At 35.3% G+C, this 23,534-nt stretch overlaps 1 protein-coding gene across 2 annotated transcripts in view; it reads right to left on the reverse strand.

Annotated features, from left to right (window-relative positions):
* Window positions 1–693: 693 nt before the first annotated feature.
* LOC127857773 (F-box only protein 9-like) overlaps window positions 694–23,534 on the reverse strand; it is a 116,469-nt gene continuing 93,628 nt past the window's right edge. The window contains exon 16 of one of the 2 annotated variants that reach the window (XR_008038624.1): window positions 694–753. The gene's annotated coding sequence lies outside the window, so the exon portion shown is untranslated. Of the gene's footprint in view, window positions 754–6,867; window positions 6,905–23,534 lie in introns of those variants that run through there. The other variant, XR_008038625.1, reaches the window with a different exon arrangement.

Genomic DNA, 23,534 nt, shown 5'->3' on the forward strand with positions numbered 1-23,534 from the left:
GCATTCATTATGGAGTGGACTAACTCAACAAATTGAAAGATCAAAGCTGGTATATTTAGATAGGTTTAATTGAAAATGTTCAACGATATTGACATAGGGGCCTGACAGTAAATACCTTGTTTGCAGTATTGCACTGGGAAACGTAATTTTATTCAACTATAAGAGTGCATAGGGATTATTCGATAAGTGTGTAAATACTTGAATAGTTTGTTTTCTTTGTTCCCGGGGTGTCATTGATTCAGTACATTTAGCAATTCAACCAATCAACAATAAGCACGTGAAGAAACGGACACTAATGACCAATCAAAGTTATAAGGGAGTTTTATGCAAATTAACCTGTAAACAAAATGTAGATGTTTGGTCAGAATTAAGCAATTAGATTTTGCGGTTAGATTTGTCACGTTTTCTTGACGTGGCGGCCATATTGGCTGCCGCGCTGTAAAATTGTATTTCACGAACATTAGCAAGCGTTGTATTAGAAAATATTCAACAAAAATAAATCGCGATGAAAACAGAAATGAACCTTGTTTGTTATTGTTTGTTCTCCACGAACAATACGTAATAACGTTACAACTAATTTTATCAGCTTTATACATGTATGTTCAAGTTAAATTTTCTTAACTAAATGTTATGGATACACTGTGAACTAACTTAATCAACTTAAAATGTACATGTTATTAGTTATCATGTAAAAAATTCCCTTATCTTTGCATGACCGAAATCTAAAAAAGCAGCATGCTAATCAAACCACACCTCAGAACAATCCTAGGTAAAATATATCAATATGTAAAGACGGATCAGCAATAAAATTATCCCAGAAGCATTAACCCACTTCAAAACATGCATACATAGATGTGTACAATATCAAGTACATTCTTTTTTTAGAAACAAGCTTGAGAATAAAAAGATTGTATAAAGAAACAATCTACACAATCAAACATATTCATCAGAAACAATGTATGCAGTCATGTTAAACATGGAGACATAAACCGTAATACAATCAGTTTCTGCTTCTCTTTAGAATTAGTATCAATTGCAATATGACAACAAAGAATGATTTTAAAGTAATAACAAAAATAAGAAATGACTCAACCCAAAGGTACATGGAGATAAAATATCTGCAACAACCTAATGCAAACACAATTTATAAGAGACAAATTTATTTACAAGAGCACCGCCTTGCGGGTGCAGACCGCTCATCTATTTTTTTTGTTAAAGGTGTAGGGACCTATCTCAATTTCAATCACATAGGAGGGAGGGTTTGAGTGGAGACGGGTGTATAGTGTGTGGGTGTGGTCATTTATTACATTATCTTCCAAAAATGCAAAAAAATGCAAAAAGGAAATATTTTTTTTTGGGGGGGGGGGGATTCTTGGGTGTGATGGTTTGACGGTATTTTAAAAATAAAATAATACAAATAAATATTTGTGTTTTGTAACCATGTTTCAAAAAAAACAAGAGATGTGTTTTTTAGAAGCACAATGTCCCCTATTGCGCCGCTTTGAAAAAAAAGGATTTTTTTACCTTTGACCTTGAAGGATGACCTTGACCTTGAACTTCCACCACTCAAAATGTGCAGCTTAATGATAACGCCGCTTTGAAATATTATTTTTTACCTTTGACCTTGAAGGATGACCTTGACCTTGAAGGATGACCTTGATCTTGAACTTCCACCACTCAAAATGTGAAGCTTCATGATAACGCCACTTTGATTTTTTTTTATAACTTTGACCTTGAAGGATGACCTTGACCTTGACCACTCAAAATGTGAAGCTTCATGATAACGCCGCTTTGAAAATTTTATTTTTTTTAACCTTTGACCTTAAAGGAGGACCTTAACCTTGAAAAATGCGTTGACCTTGAACTTCCACCACTAAATATGTGCAGCTTCATGAGAACGCCGCTTTGGAACAAAAATGACCTTTGACCTTGAAGGATGACCTTGACCTTGAACTTTCACCACTCAAAATGTGCAGCTTCATGAGAACTCCGCTTTGAAATTTATAAAAAAAATTACCTTGAAGGATGACCTTGACCTTGAACTTCCACCACTCAAAATGTGCAGCTTCATGAGATACACATGCATGCCAAAAATATCAAGTTGCTTTCTTCAATATTAAACAAGTTATTGCCAATGTTAAAGTTTTCGGACGGACAGACGCCATATATTTGACATTTGACCTTGAAATATGACCTTGACCTTCATCTTTCACCACTCAAAATGTGCAGCTTCATGAGATAAACATGCATGCCAAATATCAAGTTGCTATCTTCAATATTGAAAAAGTTATGGCCAATGTTTAATTTTCGGACGGACAGACACCATAAATTTGACATTTGACCTTGAAGGATGACCTTGACTTGGACCTTTCACCACTCAAAATGTGAAGCTCCATGGAATACACATGCATGCCAAATATCAAGTTGCTATCTTCAAAAGTGAAAAAGTTATGGCCAATGTTAAAGTTTTTTTCGGACGGACGGACAAACTGACTGACATACTGACGGACAGTTCAACTGCTATATGCCACCCTACTGGGGGCATAAAAAAAATTGGGGTGGGGGTGGGGGTATAGTGTGAGGGTGTGATGGTCATTTATTAGATGATCTTTAATTAAAAAAAAATAATGGCGGGGGATTGAGGGGGAATTCGGGAGGGGGATTCGGGCGGGGGGCGTGGGGAGAGGTTTGGGTGGAGTCTATTGTGGTATGTCAGATAAGAGTTGTTTTGTCAAAGTATCAATCGAATCTAATCATAAACAAAGATTGTTTGTAAAACATGCATGCCCCCCATATGGGCTGTCCGTTGTAGTGGCAGCCAGGTCACTGTGACCTTGACCTTTGACCTAGTGACTTGAAAATCAATAGGGGTAATCTGCCAGTCATGATCAATGTTCCTATGAAGTTTCATGATCCTAGGCCTAAGCGTTCTTGAGTAATCATCAGGAAACCTATTTTCTATTTTGAGTCACTGTGACCTTGACCTTTGACCTAGTGATCTGAAAATCAATAAAGGTCATCTGCCAGTCATGATCAATGTTCTTATGAAGTTTCATGATCCTAGGCCTAAGCATTCTTGAGTTATCATCAGGAAACCATCTGAATGTTTCGAGTCACTGTGACCTTGACCTTTAACCTTGTGACCTGAAAATCAATCGGGGTTATCTGCTAGTCATGATCAAAGTACCTATGAAGTTTCATGATCCTAGGCGTAAGCGTTCTTGAGTTATCTTCCGGAAACCATTTTACTGTTTCGAGTCACTGTGACCTTGACCTTTGACCTAGTGACCTGAAAATCAATAGGGGTCATCTGCCAGTCATGATCAATGTACCTCTGAAGTTTCATGATCCTAGGCGTAAGCGTTCTTGAGTTATTATCCAGAACCCATTTTACTATATAGTCACTGTGACCTTGACATTTGATCTATTGACCTGAAAATCAATAGGGGTCATCTGCCAGTCATGATCATTGTACCTATGAAGTTTCATGATCCTAGGCCTAAGCGTTCTTGAGTTATCATCTGGAAACCATCTGGTGGACGGACGGACCGACCGACCTACCGACATGAGCAAAACAATATACCCCCTCTTCTTCGAAGGGGGGAATATTATATATTTAAAAAACAACTGGAAAAAATTACTCCTTGTCTGGAATTTTGAGGATTTAAACTTAATATTGTAGGAGTTAAATTTGATTATTTATGTCTGACTTTAAAGTAGATCACATGCAGCCATCAGATAATGTTACCCTCAATAATTCTAGCCATACACAAAAATATGAGTATAAAGAAATACAAAATTTATCCTTCGAGGAATCTTCGAGCAATTCAGAAATTCCAGCCAAGCGAGTTGAAGCAAACCCGAGTCAACGTTATTATTGTTTTTTAAAATTAAACTGAAATTTCAAAACAAACAAGCAAATTCATTGAATTGATATCCCCCGCCAAATTGACCCTAGCAACATGGATCTTATATTTGACACTCAGGTAGATAATAGAGAACAATTGTGGACAGTTATTACATAATCCCTTGATGCATAGTAAAGGAATGACTAAATAATGAATAATTAATCAAATTTGTAACCTCTGACCTCAATTTGTGACTTTGACCTTAGCTCCTAGGATTATGGGTGTTGAATGTGAAGCACCCCCAGATGATTGAGAACAACTATGGCAAGTTTCATGACTCTGGCTTATGTGTTAATGGAGATAAAACTCTATGCTTATATTAAAACGCATTTTATTCAAGATACAAAGGGCATAGCTCCGTTATTAACAGATGGTGTACAATGCCATTTGGCATGCATCATCCTCTTATCCATTTATATACTCATACCAAGTTTCAATGAAATCCGCCAAAGCACTTCCAAGATATGGCTCCAGACACAACAGTGATAGACGGACGGACAGAAAGACAGACAGACAACGCAGAAATAATATCCCTCCGCCTATGGCGGGGAATAAAAATTAGATGTGAACGGCATTTCCAAATTCCTGACTGCATACACATACCGCACATGTAATTTGATTCTTTTTAAATACTTGGGCTATTTTGTATGTAGGTTTAATATGTAAAAATGTGCAATTTAAGTAATACAACAGGTTTCAATCTAAGTTGCCTAAAATGAAAATTGCATAAATAATTCTACAAGGCAATTATTTGAATTATATTGATCATTAATTTAAATGTCGGTTAGAATGGCTATAACCCTGTCCCAACTGTTTTCAAATATCATATTGATATTTCTGTCACACCATAAGTGTAGATAATGATCACTTTTGAATACCAAAGCATGTGGTTATTTGATCCGGACCATTTGACGTAAAGGAATTCACTGGGCTATTGAAATTATTGTGTTTTGATTAAAAGCATTGAAACTATATCAAAGAATAATTTATGGCTTGTTATACGCATTTAAAATAGTCAAATCATTTTATTAACTCAAATAATCTATTCAGCAAAACCATTCTCGTGGCAATAAGAATGGACATGTAAATAGAACTGCTATTGTGCTTTTCCAATTAAATTATTGATTGTAGTGACATGAATAAAATTGAGATAAGATTAACAATGTGCCTGGGGTCCCTTCAATCCATACAGGGTGTTTTAAATAAACTGGGGTGATGTCAATTATTAATATAATTCTGACCCTCGCATGAAATAAGTTGAACAAGTCGATATAAAATCAATAAATTGTTATCAATAATATACAGCTACAGTGTCAAATAACGTTGTGCAGGTGGAAAACAGAAACTATATGCTTTGACAATATTAATGCCTTCATATTGTACAAGGTCATCTGCCAGTCATGATCAATGACCCTATGAAGTTCCATGATCCTGCGCCTAAGAATTCTTGAGTTATCATCAAGAAACCATTTTACTATTTCGAGTCACTGTGACCTTGACCTTTAACCTAGTGACCTGAAAATCAATAGGGATAATCTGCCAGTCATGATCAATGAACCTATGAAGTTTCATGATCCTAGGCCTAAGCATTCTTGAGTTATCATCCGGAAACCATTTTACTATTTCAAGTCACTGTGACCTTGAGCTTTGACCTAGTGACCTGAAAATAAATAGGGGTCATCTGCCAGTCATGATCAGTGTACCTATGAAGTTTCATGATCCTAGGCCTAAGCGTTCTTGAGTTATCATCCGGAAACCATCTGGTGGACGGACGGACGAACCGACCGACCGACGGACCAACTGACCGACATGTGCAAAACAATATACCCCCTCTTCTTCGAAGGGGGGCATAAACAAGCATATCTATAAAATCATACGAATAAAGTAACATATACCAAATTAGGCTTAATTCTGCCAATTAAAGATAGCACTATATTTATAATGAACAGGTCAATTATCTACTCATGATTAATGTAATACAATAATTTATCTCATTAGAATCATATCACAATTATTTCTCTGATTACAATCGTTGTAGGTAGATAGCAGACAAATAAGCCTAACTGTGCATGATTTGTATGACATAATTAGTACACATTAGTAACTATCAACTTATGCAGAAGACCTGAACTACACAGATGGAGTAACAACTAGAGTCGCGTTCTGAGAAAACTGGGCTTAATGCAATTTTGTAGTGTCGTCCCAGATTAGCCTGTGCAGTTCGCACAGGCTAATCAGGGACGACACTTTCCGCCTTTATGATATTTTTCAGTTAAATGAAGTCTCTTCTTAGCAAAAATCTAAATAAGGCGGAAAGTGTTTTCCCTGATAAGCCTGGACTGCACAGGCTAATCTGGGACGCCACTTTACGCACATGCATTATGCCCAGTTTTCTCAGAACACGACTCACTTGTTATTTGAAGTTGTTATCAATGGAAATGTTAAGCTGCTCAACACACATGAACCTCATCAAACTTGTAAAGAATCATTTTAACCCATTTTAAGCCTAGTGGACTCTCCCATCCTTCTAAAATGGATCAAGTTATTTTCAAAATTAGGGATATCTAGTGTATTTATTTCTATATTTAGAATATTTCTTACAGAACTTCCATTAAGCAAACAGCACAGACCCAGATGAGATGCCGCATGATGTGGCGTCTCATCTGGGTCTTTGCTGTTTGCCCTGGCCTTTTTTCTTTACGCTAGGCATAACTGGGTTAAGTATTTGGTTTTAAAAGCATTTCTTTAAAATAGGAAATATGTATTCCAAAACAGGCATCACATGTTTCACTTCACACAAGCAATCCACTTTTAACATTTAAATGTAAGCAAAAACGCTTGTATAAAAACATAAGCCAGTTTTAGAAAATAATTTTTGAGCAGTCAAAACCAATAAAATTGAAGCAGATCATCTCAATAAAATTGACCACCAATTTGGCAGTATGTAGATGGGTGTTGTGGGTTCATCCAGCCATAAAAAATAAAACTAATTGGTGCACTAGTAATAATCCCACGGTGTCCTCGTCCACTCTTGTGGTTACGAAATGTAGAAACTTCATATCCATAACGTCATAAATGCCTCATGCAGTCGATTGTCTTCATAGTTCAGCTAGCATTGCTGGAATAAAATCAAAATGAAACTTTAACTAGAAAATGTGTCACATACCATAATTAAGCCAAATATAGTTGGAGCCAAAATTTCTCCCTTATAGATCATGTACACGATTAGCTCTTAAAATTTGAGCTAAATTGACCAAGTTGTAGTCCATGTTATTTTTTTTTTATTTGGAACTATATTTTCTATAGTTTAAAAACAGAAAATCAGCAATTATTAGCAAAAACTTAACACAGACAAAATTACTTTCTTTACAATCTTCAACATATTAAGGTTATTAAAATGTTAAGTTTGAGCGAGATTCACAAAACAGATAAAGATGATTAGCAAAGACACAATTTTGAGACTTAATTTGTTTATGGAAAAATAGAAAAAGCACCATAACTCTGCAAAAACTTGCAGAAAAAATAATTTCTACACAATAATTTAATAATTCAACTGTAGAAATTTGAGTGAGCTTCACTCGGTAGTCAAAGATGAGTTCAAAGCACACAATTTATGGATTATATATTCTATAGTTGAACAAGAGACAAAATACCGAAAATTCTGCAAAAACTTTGTCACAGCCAAAATTCCTTTCTGAAGTATCATCTGCACATCATTCCACTCTGAACGTTTGATCGAGACTCAGTAGTTTAAGAGTGTTCTAATGAGTGTAATGTTAAGGAATGATAATGCAAGGTAATTTTGTACTCCTTTCAGACATTTAGAAGCTATATGAGGAAGACAAACAATTAAGACCTTTGACCTAAAACTGTCACCAAGACCGTTGACCTTCAACTGTCACCAAGACCTTTGACCTTAAACTGTCACCAAGACCTTTGACCTTTACATGTCACCAAGACCTTTGACCTTAATCTGTCACCAAGACCTTTGACCAAAATCTGTCACCAAGACCTTAGACCTTAAACTGTCACCAAGCCCTTTGACTTTAAACTGTCAGTTTCCAACAAGTGCGAGCCAGAAAACAGGGCCTACCCAAAGTAGGTAGTTGCTGGCCTTTTTTCCATTGCGTATTTGTCAGTGAAAAAATCATAACTAATTTATAAATGTATTTCAGAAATTTAAAACAAATTATGCTGCAGTAAAGGACTAGCAAATGCAAATCTTTCATAAAAGATGAAAATGTATTGCTCAATCATTCTAAAAAATTAAAACCTTATATTATTTTTTTGTTGCCGTTGTTTTGTGTTTTTTTTAATGAATGATTATCCAAGGAATGGTAGAAAGTTTGTCAAAATTATTCCATCAGGAATAAAACTTTCTTAATACTGATAATAATAATTATTATAATAAAGGATTGTTAGTATGGTTATGATATTATGCATAAGCCATAATCTGTTAATATCAGTATATTTGACATATTAATGTTATTCTAGTGTTATATGTTAAGGAGAGTGTATCAATCACCATGCAGAGTTGTTTCTTGCTCTCACATACACCTCGGCAACGGGCTCAGCAGCTATTAAAACAAGAATCTTAATTTGAAATAGGATAGAAAAATATTTAACAATGAAACACCACCACTCATGATTGTAGGGAACCTTTGACCCCTTCATTTATGTCCAATCATTATCTGATCTACATGTAACAGGAAATTCCTTTCTTGAATTATTAACCCCACGCTTTTTGAAAAGCTTGGGTATATTGTGGTAATCTCCGGCGTCTGTCCGTCTGTCTGTCTGTCCGTCCGTCCTGGCCACTATCTCCTCCTACACTATTAGCACTAGAACCTTGAAACTTACACACATGGTAGCTATGAGCATATGTGCGACCCTGCACTATTTGGAATTTTGATCTGACCCATGGGTCAAATGTTATGGGGGTTGGGGGGCCTGGTCAGAGATTTTTACTCATTTTTTTTAGGTAATTGTACTATAATTTCTTCATTTCTACACCGATTGTCTTCAAATTGATACTGAACCACTCTTATGACAATACTGTCAATCTCAACTATGCATGGCCCTATTACCAACCCTGGGCCGCCCCGCCCACATAGGCCACGCCCACCTACAATTGCCTTTTACTACATTTCTACACCGATTAACTTCAAATTGATACTGAACATCTCTTATGTCAATACAGTTTATCTCAACTATACATGGCCCCATTACCAACTCTGGGGTGCCCCGCCCACATAGGCCAAGCCCACCCAAAATTGCCTTTTACTATAATTTCTTCATTTATACACCGATGCACTTCAAATTGATACTGAACCTCTTTTTAGACAACACAGTCAACCTCAACTATGCATGACCCCATTACCAACCCTGGGGCAACCCGCCCACATAGGCCACGACCATTCAAAATTGCTTTTTACTATAATTTCTTAATTTCTACAACGATTTACTTCAAGTTGATACTGAACCTCTCTTATGACAATACGGTCAATCTCAACTTTGTATGGCCCCATTACCAACCCTAGGGTGCCCCGCCCACATAGTCCTAGCCCACCCAAAGTTGCCTTTTACTATAATTTCTTCATTTCTACACCGATTCACTTCTAATTGATACTGAACTTCTCTAATGACAATACGGTCAATCTAACCTATGCATGGCCCCATTACCAACCCTGGGGCGCCCCTGGGTCAAACATGCGGAGAGGGATACGCGCCGGCCTCTGCCGGGCCATTTCTAGTTTATTATGTTGTACTTGTACTGAACAAGTTTGATACTAGCCAATGTATGTTTTTAATCCGAATTATTCACAGACTGAAATCTTAAAACAATTTTTTTTCTTCTTATAAGATTCATATTATTATATTGGTGTTTTAGTATATTGATCTTTTATTTTTTGGATTCAAACAAAAATAACATTTTTCAAATACAAAAACAAATTAAATGAGAACATGCCCCTTAAAATGATATCATATTTCTGGGGATATTAACAGAGGAAAACCAAACCATATACTGTACTATATTGTTAGATTTTTATACCAGTATTTTACGCATGTTTGGATGCATAATAATCCATAACCATTTAATTAGGATAATTTCAATAATTGAAAATACACGAACCATGCAAATTTATATGAAAAGGAACTTAAGCTGTAATGTGTTGGTGATTCACAGATGTGTGTCATCTGATGTTGTGTAAGATAGATCCTGTGAAAATATTTCTTCATGGAATTTGTAAATAGTTTTATTATTTGATAAAAAGTATATTTTCACCATTGAACTCGTTAAAAAGATGATATTTGTTCGGTCATATGGAATACTTGTGTTTCATTTACAAGTGTTATGTCTGTTGTAAGTCGCCATATTCACGGTTTGAAATATCAATTTTATTTTATAATACATTTTTGTTCATAATACACTAATTGAAGAATATGTAGACCTTAGTGATAAGTTAATATCATAATCTTTGATCGAGTGTAAATAAAAATATCACATTGATAAACTTACATAGAACAAATATCTTTTAAACGAATCAAATATTTCGATGAAAGAAAGTGTATTTTTCACACTGATCAAATCAAAACGTGTGTTCGTTAAAATTGAAAATGTATACAAAACATCTTAAGAGCTGTTATAACGTTAAGGTATAATTTAAGATTTAAATTGGAATTACTGTGCGAAAAGATCATTTAGTTACTCAGTTTGTGGCATTATATTTACATGAAGAAACATGAATAATATGACTTGTTCATCATGTTTATTTAGTATTCCCCCATTTATCCGTCTGTAGCATAGAACAGTAGACTGACGCCATGGTGTCTGTGTTTAGGCACCAGAGAAGCGTTATATTGACATTTAACAATCATTGACACGATATTAAAATACTTATTATGGTAGCACGATGTTTCAACAAAAGAAGCTTTGTACCATTCATGAAGGTTTCCTAATGGTTGAGAATGGTCGCAAACAGCATTGGCCAAAATTAATATTTGATTAATCCCTAATAGGGTTTGTTCAAATAGAGAATGTTTTATTGAAATGTTTATTGACTGTTTGCTTTTCAGAATTGACATCGTACAATTTCAAATACTGATCGAAGCTTCCCATACGATTTATAAGTTCGGGCCACTAAACAATTTGTTTAAACAAATTTGGATATGTTGAAGTGGGAGCTGCACATATCGATATTGTATTTTGAGGGGAATGCTGTTCGTTAAATGAGACACCACAGAAAACAGATTGAATAGTGAACTTGTCATTTGTTGGGAGATTCGTGATCAGCGCGTGCCTCACATGATAGTGGCCAGATTGTTGGCGGTGTGCCTTTTGAGGTGCGCTCTCCACTCCGCCCAGTTTGCGAATATGGCTGCTTTTTATAGATGGATGCATTTAGCAAAGAAATTTCCCTTATCATATTATATTTTTTGAAAAAAAGAACGGATATTGGCTGAAAGACAATCGAGTATGGAGGAGAGAGCGTGCCAATAAAATTTAAGGAAAAAGTTGGGACAGGTGTTGATGTGGTTTCAGAAGATGTGTGTTGAGTACATATACTATCTTTCTGCAACTTAAAATGGTTAAATGTACTGTCCTATTTCAAATTGGTTACTGTAATTAATGTAGTTAAGAGCTCTACCCATATATCCCCTAATCACCTAACTACTGACCCTTCTGATGCCATCTATACACAAGTCAAAGTTTCCACTTCCTGGCCCTTGTGAAACTTGTTAACAGGCTCTTCTTCCTGACCACTATATGGAAACTGTGTACCGGTATGTGTTAACACTTAAAGGATAGCATCCCTGAACCCTATCACATGATGTGTTTAATATAAACAGGGACATATCAAAATAGTGGTTGATATCCAGTTTCTGTCTGCTGCACTTTATTGAAAAATATGTTATTGCCTTACCAAAAAACTACACATTATTCAATTATTATTTGTTTTGTCTGTGATATCTTAGATTTTATCCAACAATTATCTTAACAAAAACCAGTATGGCTTACATTCCATATACACATCAATTTTAAGATACATAAATAATTGTTGGTGGTATTTATTGTTAAAAGTGATTTTTGCAATGAATAAAATTAAAAAAAATGATTTTTATAATACTAATGTTTATATGAGCTTCACTATGTTTAAATTACTTACAACTGTTTTATATGAGGTTCATTATGTTTCAATTGCTTAAAACTGTTTCTTTTTTACTTGATTTGTTTTCTTAAATAAAACAAGGACTGTTTGTAAAACAAGCATGCCCCCCCCCCCCCAAATAGGCTGTCAGCTGTAGTGGCAGCCATTGTGTGAATACGTTATGTATTTGACCTTGATCTTTGACCTAGAGAACTAAAAACCAATAGGGGTCATCTGTCAGACATGACCAATGTCCCTATGAACTTTCCTGATCCCAGGCTAAAGCGTTCTTGAGTTATCATCCGGAAACCATTTTACTGCTTCGAGTCACTGCGACCTTGACATTTGACCCAGTGACTGGAAAATCAATAGGAGTCATCTGCCAGTCATGACCAATGACCCTATGAACTTTCCTGATCCCAGGCCTAAGCGTTCTTGAGTAATCATCAGGAAACCATTTTACTGTTTCCAGTCACTGTGACCTTAAACTTTGACCTGGTGACCTGAAAATCAATAGAGGTCATCTGCCAGTCATGACCAATGTCCCTATGAACTTTCCTGACCCCAGGCTTAAGCGTTCTTGATTTATCATCCAGAAACCATTTTACTGTTTCGAGTCACTGTCACCTTGAACATTGAACTTTGACCTAGTGACATGAAAATCAATAGGGGTCATCTGCCAGTCATGACCAATGTACCTATGAAATTTCATAATCCTACGCCTAAGCGTTCTCGGGTTTTATCCAGAAACCATTTGGTGGACGGACCAACAGAGGGACGGACCTTACTGTGCAAAACTATATACCCCCTCTTCTTGGAAGGGGGCATAATAAATACCACAGTATTATTGAAGTTTTCCATTAATTGTACATATAGTGCAATTCTTGTCCGGGCTATTTCTTAGCAACTAATGACCGGAATTCAATGAAACTTTATGGGAAGCTTCCCTACCATGAGGTGCTCTGGAGTACAGTCTTGTACGGAGAGTCGTGCATGGTGACGTGTCCAAACCAAGCCAGCTGTACCTAAGCACAAATATTCGTGATCATGGTAGTGCAGTTATTAAATTGCCCTAACTGAATCTTGTTTCATTTGGTTCACTGTTGTTTATTTCTTAATATGAAACAATCATTAGCAATCCAGTGTAATTTGTCCTCTTCATATAGAGGGCTTCATTTGTCCATCGATATGTAGAGAGTACATCACCAGAATCGATTTGGGTTGGCATGTATGGTAAAGTTTCTTGGACCTTGCGTAGTACAATCTGATCTCAATTCTGAAATTTAAAGATATAATAGCATATACTGGACAATATAACAGCACAGATTTTTCACACATTGAATAAGCACACATTCAAGCATAAGCATAAAGAATTGCTTTGCCTGTTAATTTGTGTAGTAAAAGTAAAATAATGCTATCATTATTAATATTATTTTGTTTATAAAGCTTAACTTCTACAAGTGTAAAATGAATAAATGCATTACAAGCATAACAGGAGCCAAGAATTACATTAAGTATGAATATGATTATGACAAAATATCTCTTACACAAGAATAATGCCCCCTACTGCTCCGCTCTGATTTTTTTACATTGAAGGTTGACTGTGACCTTTCGCCACTAAAAATGTGCAGCTCCATGAGATACACATGCATGCCAAATATCAAGTTACTATCTTCAGTATTGCAAAAATTATTGCCAATGTTAAAGTTTTCTGACGGACGCACAGGCTGACAGACAGACTGACAGACAGACTGACAGACAGACAGACAGACAGACAGACAGACAGACAGACAGACCGACAGTTCAACTGCTATATGCCACGCTACCAGGGGCATAAAAAACCACCTAAGAATCCTTTGAAAGCAAATGGGAATTGTTCAGTGCTATTGTCTCGCAACTTAATATAACTTAATATTTAAATTTGATGATTGTTGTTCTTTTGCACCGTCTTACATTGCCATTGAATCGTATTGTATAGATAACTTTATATGGTTTGATTTTTTTTATCTTTTTCATCTCTAATTGTTGTAGTCTTCACAACTTGTTACAAATACTTTATTTTTTGTATAATTGTTTTTCAAACTCAGAATTACAAGCAACTGAAGTTATACTTTAAATTTACTTTCATTATTTAAATAATTTATATATGTAGCTTATGCACCTATTGTTCATCTCAGATTGCATTATATCATTAAATCCTGTTGAAAAATCTGTAGATGTTCAAAAAAGCCTTTTTTGGAGAAAATGATGCTCAAATTAACCCATACATGACCAGTGTCTGATCAAAATTTTATCTGATAACAACCATATCTCACCCTTGAATGTGCTTTATGGCAGAACAGAATGGGGTTTAGAAACCATATATCACTAAGGGGTGTTGATAATAAGAGATAAGAATTTATGATGCCCCATGACAGGTGATTTTTGGTACTAGAAGAATACAGTGTACCTTGTCATAATGTATATTTGTTAATTAATCTTAGGAATACAACTGCGAAATGATTTTTATTAACTCAATAAGATATAATTATACATATGCCCAATTCATAACTAAAAATGAATGGAATTTCCAATGAAATATGTAATGTTATTACTGCAAGTGGTAGTTAGTTAGTCATTACAGGATTATAAGTTATAAGTATTTAAAACTCTCATTTATATTTATTATTTCATAAATTGAAGGTTATAAATATCAGTTATATTTCAGAATGGTAATTTGTGCACATCAATTCCCATATAGATGTTCAATAAAAACAAAACAGAATTAAATTTGCATACAGATTTTTTTTACATGTATTCAAAAGAATATGGTCAAATTAGCTCATGTAGTTCATATGTATCAAAATTACTAATATTGCTTTGGTGAATCCCACCAGTAGAATGATTGTATACTAGTAAGCATACATAAAATCACAAATGTACATTTGAATGCTATCCTGGGCAGGTAAAATAAAACATTAAATGAAGTGTTGTTATTAATTGGTTTTCCAACATGTTTTAATTATATACTTGTTGTACACAAATACAAAGTTGGTTGTGCTGTGTAAAAATTTAGGCAGCATAAAGAAAATCAATCTTCACAAATTAAACTAAAATCATCTTAGTCATTAGAGTATAATTGTCCACATGTTACTACTTTATGTTTTCTCATTTGAGTTTGTGAATGAGACAATTATTGTATTTTTTAATTGTAGCTATTAATATTCATGGCTTATAAAAAGGGGATACACACCCCTGAAGAATTTTCTCCAGACTTCTCCAAGTCAAAATACAAAATGCCTTCATAAAAACAAGAGCTCACAGATTGTGGCAATGTCGTTTTTCCAAAAGGTTGGCTCAGACTAAAAACAGGAAAGAAGTATACCCTAATGACTAAACCAAAAGAGTAGATTCGTTAATGAGTAATCATCCTTTGTCATTAGTAAAATTATAAGCGTTAGAAACACAAAACCCTCAATGTGTTTTTGTTTTTTCAATAGTATTTCAGCACTTGTATGGCATATGTATAAGATGTGACATTCATGATTCAACTAAACAATAAGGTGATAGCTTTTCAATCCAAAGGATGCTTGTTCAAGCCTTGTTATTGTTCATGTACATTTGAATAGGTTTTCCAAACAATGATTTATACATATCAGCTGTTCAAGCCAAATATAAGACACCACCGCCACCAACATCATTATTTCAAACCAATACTTGGTATTGCACTTCTCACGGGCAATAGGTATCAGCTGTTAAAGCCAATGATAAAAACAACAACCACCAACATCATTATTTCTAACAAATACTTGGTTTTCCACTTCTCACGGGCAATACATATCAGCTGGTCAAGCCAAAGATAAGACACCACCACCACCAACATCATTATTTCAAACTTATACTTGGTTTTGCACTTCTCACGGGCAATAAATATCAGCTGGTCAAGCCAAAGATAAGACACCACCACCACCAACATAATTATTTCATAATTATACTTGGTCTTGCACTTCTCACAGGCAATACATATCCGCTGTTCGAGCCAAATATAAGACACCACCGCCACCAAAATCATTCTTTCAAACTAATACTTGGTCTTGCACTTCTCACGAGCAATAGGTATCAGCTGTTCAAGCCAATTATATAAAACACAACCACCACCATCATCCTTATTTTTAACAAATTCTTGGTCATGCACTTCCCACGGGCAAAACATATCAGCTGGTCAAGCCAAAGTTAAGACACCACAGCCACCAACATCATTATTTGAAACAAATACTTGGTTTTGCACTTTTCACAGGCCATACATATCAGCTGGTCAAGCCAAAGATAAGACATAACCACCACCAACATTATTATTTCAAACTTATACTTGGTCGTGCACTTCTCACGGGCAAAACATATCAGCTGTTCAAGACAAAGAGAAGACACCACCAACACCAACATCATTATTTCAAACTAATACTTGGTCTTGCACTTCTCACGGGCAAAACATATCAGCTGTTCAAGCCAATTATATAAGACACAACTACCACCAACATCATTATTTCAAACAAATACTTGGTCTTGCACTTCTCACAGGCAATACATATCAGCTGTTCAAGACAAAGAGAAGACACCACCAACACCAACATCATTATTTCAAATTTATACTTGGTCTTGCACTTCTCACGGGCAATACATATCAGCTGTTCAAGCCAATTATATAAGACACAACCACCACCAACATCGTTATTTCAAAATTATACTTGGTCTTGCACTTCTCACGGCCATACATATCAGCTGTTCAAGCCAAATATAAGACACCACTGCCACCAACATCATTATTTCAAACTAATACTTGGTCTTGCACTTCTCATGGGGAATAGGTATCAGCTGTTTAAGCCAAAGATAAGACACAACCACCACCAACATCATTATTTCTTACATATACTTGGTCTTGCACTTCTCACGGGCAATACATATCAGCTGGTCAAGCCAAAGATAAGACACCAACGCCACCAACATCATTATTTCAAACAAATACTTGGTTTTGCACTTCTCACAGGCCATACATATCAGCTGTTCAAGACAAAGAGAAGACACCACCAACACCAACATCATTATTTCTAACAAATACTTGGTCCTGCACTTCTCACAGGCAATGCATATCCTCTGTTCAAGCCAAATGTAAGACACCACCAACACCAACATCATTATTTCAAACTTATACGTGGTCTTGCACTTCTCACGGGCAAAACATAACAGCTGTTCAAGCCAATTATATAAGACACAACCACCACCAACATCATTATTTCAAACTTATACTTGGTCTTGCACTTCTCACGGGCAATAGGTATCAGCTGTTCAAGCCAATTAAATAAGACACAACCACCACCAACATCATTATTTTTAACAAATACTTGATCTTGCACTTCTCACGGGCCATACATATTAACTGGTCAAACCAAATATAAGACTCAGCCACAGCCTATTTCATGATTTTACACAATAACTTGGTCTTGTACTTCTCATGGACAATAGGTATAAGCTGGTCAAGCCAAAGATAAGACACCACCACCACAAACAAATTATTTCAAACAAATACTTGGTCTTGCACTTTTCACGGGCAATACATATCAGCTGGTCAGCCAAAAATAAGACACCAACACCGCCAACATCATTATTTCAAACAAATACTTGGTCTTGCAAAACATATACTTGGTCTTGAACTGTTCAAATGACTTGGTCTTGAACTGTTCACATGCCATTCATATTAGCTGGTCAAGCCTTACATAAGACACAACCTTAATCAACATCATGATTTTATTAATTACTTGGTTTTGCACTCTTACGGGTAATACATTTAATCTGGTCAAGCCAAATATAAGACACAACCACAACCAATTTCATGATTTTAGACAATTACTTGGTCTTGCACTTCTCACGGGCAAAACATAACAGCTGTTCAAGCCAATTATATAAGACACAACCACTACCAACATCATTATTTCTAACAAATACTTGGTCTTGCACTTCTCACGGGCAATACATATCTGCTAGTCAAGTCAAAAATAAGACACCAACACCACCAACATCATTATTTCAAACACATACTTGGTCTTGCACTTTTCACGGGCAATACATATCAGCTGGTCAAACAAAACATAATACAAAATCACCACCAACATCTTTATTTCAAACAAATACTTGGTCTTGCACTTCACACTGCCATGCGTATCAGCTGGTCAAGCCTAAGATAAGACACCAACATCATTATTTCAAACAAATACTTGGTCGTGCACTTCTCACAGGCCATACATATAAACTGGTCAAGCCAAATATAAGACACAACCACAACAAATTTCATGATTTTAGACAATTACTTGTTCTTGCACTTCTCATGGGCAAAACAAAACAGCTGTTCAAGCCAATAATATAAGACATAACCACCACCAACACCATTATTTCTAACAAATACTTGATCTTGCACTTCTCACGAGCAATGCATATCAGCTGGTCACGCTAAAAATAAGACCCCAACACCACCAACATCATTATTTCAAACAAATACTTGGTCTTGCACTTCTCATGGGCCATACCTATCAGCTGGTCAAGCCAAATATCACAAACAACCACAACTAATTTCATGATTTTAGACAAGTACCTGGTCTTGCGCTTCTCATGTGCAATACGTATCAGCTGGTCAAGCCTCACATAAGACACAACCTCAATCAACATCATGATTTTATTAATTACTTGGTCTTGCACTTCTCATGGGTAATACATATCTGCTGTTCAAGCCAAATATAAGACACGGCTACCACCAACATCATTAGCAGACAATTACTTGGTCTGGCACATTTCTAATGATAGTAAGTATTAGTTGGTCAAGCACAATTTAATACAAAACCACTTTCATCTTTAATTCAGGCAATAACTTGGTCTTGCACTTCTGATCCGCAATAAGTATCAGCAGGTCAAGCCAAATATAAGTCACAACCACAACCAACATAACTTTATTTCAGACAATTACTTTGTCTTGAACTTCTCGGGGGGCAATTTGTATCAGCTAGTCAAGCCAAATATAAGACAGAACCACCAACATCAATATGTCAGACAAATAATTGGTCTTACTCACTGGCAATTCCTATCAGCTGGTCAAGCCAAAGATAAGACACATTACCAATACCAACATCATTTTTCAGCCAATTACTTGGCATTGCACTTCTCACTGGCAATAAGTATCAGATGGTTATCTTCAAATTAAGACACAACCACCACCAATTTTATTTTTTAGAAAAATGATTGTTTTTGCACTTCTCACGTGCAATAAGTATTAGCTTTTTAAGCCAAATATAAGACACAACCACCACCAATATCATTATTTCAGACAATTACTTGGTTTTGCACTTCTCGAGGGCAATTATTATCAACTGGTAATGCCAGTCTGTAAGTTGGTTTTGCAAATCTAAATGGCAAATATTTTTGCAAGCCATGAAAAATATAATACACCGCTACCAAGTTACCAACATCATTATTTCAGTCAATATTAAAGTGATTCTTACATGAATCAAATGTAATTATATATTATAATAAACGTATTACTAGCTTTACAAAATACGTACAGGACATCACCACAATTATAATTTAAAACAATATTTTGTGAATATAAAAAATGGGAAAAAGCTAAAAATAGCCATTAGAAATATAAAATATTTCCATCACCAGCACAATTATTTTGGTTAATAACTTGACGAATGATGAAATAACTGTAAATGTATTACACAATAAAACAATATTCACTTTTTGGTTCCCACATCGTAAGTTATTTTGGAACGATTTTTTTTAATTAATTTACCAAGATAACAAATCATAATAATTCAATCTAAACACTTTCAGATACTTAATACCATAAGAATTAACCATATTTCCTTATATGAGCGTGTGATATCTAAACGTTTTAAGTATACTTGTGGTAACACTTTAGTATAAACATATTCATAAAAGTTTGGGTCCGGTTGTAAGCACATTGATTTTAAACATTGATCGTTTTAACCTGTAAGGCCGTTTTACCTCGGGACCGTTTTCATTTTTACCAGTAATAATTTTCACAATCAATGTCCGGAAATATCAACAATCCGAACAGTAGTTTTTTGCATTCTTGATGTAAAGTCATTTTGTACTTTTAATATAAACAAAACTACTAAAAATTCAAATTAAATAAGTTCTACTTGTATCGGACATCGGTCTTAATGTTTTCACGGTCAGCGGGTTTGTAATTCTCACGGGGGTAACGTGAGAAATGCAAGACTTCCGGTTCATCTTAAGAAATTCACGGTCTTGCAATTCTCACGCTACACCGGTGTTGTCCCCCACATTGATAAACACAAGAGAAGAATGAATACTGGCAATGAGAGATGTTATTACGTTCTTGATCTTATTCACGCAGCGGAGAGCAGAATTGATTGAAAGAATGTTAATGAAGCCATTTATGTAGGCAAGATAATAACGATTTTATTGTACAGTTATACACGCGAATGATTGAAATGGCGGTTTTGAAAGGCACATTATTGTTATCGATTCAATACTGTCCACAATTATTCTACCACACATAACTGACAGAATGGAATGCGTTTCGTTAATTATGCCAACGGCCGATAATTGTTCAACCTCACGTAGGAAATACAGTGGAAAATACTATAAGCTTAAATTAATAATCACGCTTTAAAAATTGGATAACCTTGTTTTAGACCATCGCATTGAACCGAGTAAGCTTTCACGGTATGAAATTCCATTAAATTATTGTAAGGCATTTATTAAGTGCGTGTTTAAAAAGCTATTTCGTTAATGACCAATTTACACTAACAATTTAAACCTTGATGTACTTGTAAAAAACCCGCCGGATACCTTGACAATTAGAGCATACACAGGTGTTAGTGCAAAGTAAGAATTTTAGAATTTCGCATATTGTTCTGAACATTAGAATAGTATTGATATGTTACATCCTATTAAGGGTAATATAAAGTACTAAATAGCCTGTGCATTAGATGTATATTAGGAGTTTATATAAACTATTCACCCGTTAAATTACCCCCGTGATCAAAACTACGCCCGAATGTGTATTCACATATAGTTATTGTATACCGTTTAACTCATTTAGCAACAAGTAAGCGGATATTAAAATATTTCTGATGTAATTGCACAATGAATTGTTTATTAATGAAATATAACGTTTGCTGCTTTTGTTCAAAGTCGCTACTTGTCATAACTTCTCGCAGTTTGTAACTCTCTATTGAAATCCACCATAGAAATATTCACTGGAAGGATGTGGTAAGATGATTATAGTAGTGTTTAAGGCTTTACTATGTATAAACTCATTCTATAAATATGTGTTCTATCCAGCCATGGGCTACACTGCATCATATCCATTTGTGACAAGTAAACCAGCCGACAAGGGTGACGGTATCGTCTTAAATGACATTGTGCCGTATTGTCGTGAAAGAAAGTGGTATATGGGAAAGCAACAACTATATTAAAAAATGGTGTACAACAAACTAGGTCTTTTATGCGACGGTTCACTTTCGATAACCAAATCACTGAACGACGCTAGCGAAAAACGTTAATTATTTCTTAAACCTACTGAATAGTGGGTAACATCCAGGAGGTTTAAACCCGCTTACCCTTAGAACGTTATACCACACAGTGGTTATACCTTTATCACTTTACGGATATGAATTTTGGAATACATGCATGCAAACGGATATTAAAGGACTTGAGGTAGCGCACAGGCGTTGCGTTTAACCCATAGTAGTGTCAAACCCGGCTCGAGGCCGATTACTTGGATTAAAATAACCATAAACAAAACAACACGAGACACCATTGAAGGTTCCACAATCCAATAAGCGCCCTCTAAACATGTGCATATTAGGGGATGCGACTCTAACAATAATCCTTGTAATAGGTATAACAGAATTACTTCCCTTAGACCATTGAATACTCATAACATGATACGATACTACACCCATATAGTCATTGTAAATGTCTACCAGCACTGACTTGTCACACGCAGTGTTAGATGTTAAGTCACTCGAAACAGGTGTTGACGCAAGAAAGCTTTAATGTTTTGGATAGCTGTGTAATCTTCCTTGTAGATGTTTGTAGACACTTGGCCAAATACGTATTCGTGAATAGACTGATGCCATTTCTTAACAATGATTATGAATGCCAATGACTTATCAGTACTTTATTTAGATAACCTCATACGAACAATCTAAATGAGTATCTTAATATGAACTTGAGCAGTGAGACCTTTGTTCAAAGATGCAGTGGAAGAGCATTCTCCGGCAACACGTGACAAATGCGACCAGAGATGCCAGGTTCTCGATAATATGCATGCACAGACCTGGGTTCGTATTCCAGAAGAATCTTAAGTTAAATTTTATTCTTATCCTTAAATTGGGAAATTTTCGTAAGTGTTTCATTTCATATTGCAATAGATTGGCATCAAGATATACATTTAAATAACATAATTATGCCAATGTTATTTTAGGAATACCCAAAAAACATGTGTTTCCTTATTTAGTAAAGAAATACAAAACATTGTAATTTTGAACTTAAGTGAAATTATTTAAGAAATGACTTAATATGTTTCTGGAATACCAACCCTGGTTTATTCCAGATAATGCCGAAGAACGGTAACCAATATGTATCTTATGCAATCTCGGAATCCCATCCAGAGTGCTGCCCAGAGAAAAATTCGTAATAAGAGCGGTAGTATCAAGTTTATAGGCGGTACAGTGTTACAAGTGCTTAACATGGTGTGCCAATATCTTCCTCCTGCCCGTGTAGTAATCCCAAAATTGCACTCATGATTGCACTCGCCATTCAAATGTGACGGGTAGACTTCTCATTACAATGGTGAAACTTGCCGCTTGAACAACAAGCAGGCCTATACGTGTACTAGCGTTCCTCACGTAGGCGCGTCAAACTTTGCAATGCTGAAAACCCTGTATCGTGGGTTAACGGAATGCGCTTAAAATATAACAAACTTGCTCTGTCACCGAGATCATAAATACTAAAGAGAATGTATTATAGAATTTCATTTTCGGAACTTGATTACCAGTCTGTTTCTTATGTTGCGATCAATACGCTATCACTTCATTAACAGTAAACATAAGTTATTCTAGAATTTTGTTTTCGTACATAGAATACCAGACTGTTTTCGCATATGTTTTGATCAGCATTTGTTTGATAATACATGTGGATGTGCGTATCCTCTAATTGCCTTATATATTTATGATATTATATATTCAATGTTTATACCATATGAATACCGTTTTCATTAACCTCTATGAGATTAATTTCCATAAACAATATCAATTCGATTTAATTGTATGCCTATAAATAATATTTCAAACAAATGTGTACATAAGTTTACTTTTGTATAATGTCGATTTTAACATCGTTTTTTCGCTGACGAAGAGTAATAAATAAATTATATTAAATTATGTATACATAT

Source organism: Dreissena polymorpha, chromosome 14 (genome assembly GCF_020536995.1).
Source record: "Dreissena polymorpha isolate Duluth1 chromosome 14, UMN_Dpol_1.0, whole genome shotgun sequence".
Classification (NCBI taxonomy): domain Eukaryota; kingdom Metazoa; phylum Mollusca; class Bivalvia; order Myida; family Dreissenidae; genus Dreissena; species Dreissena polymorpha.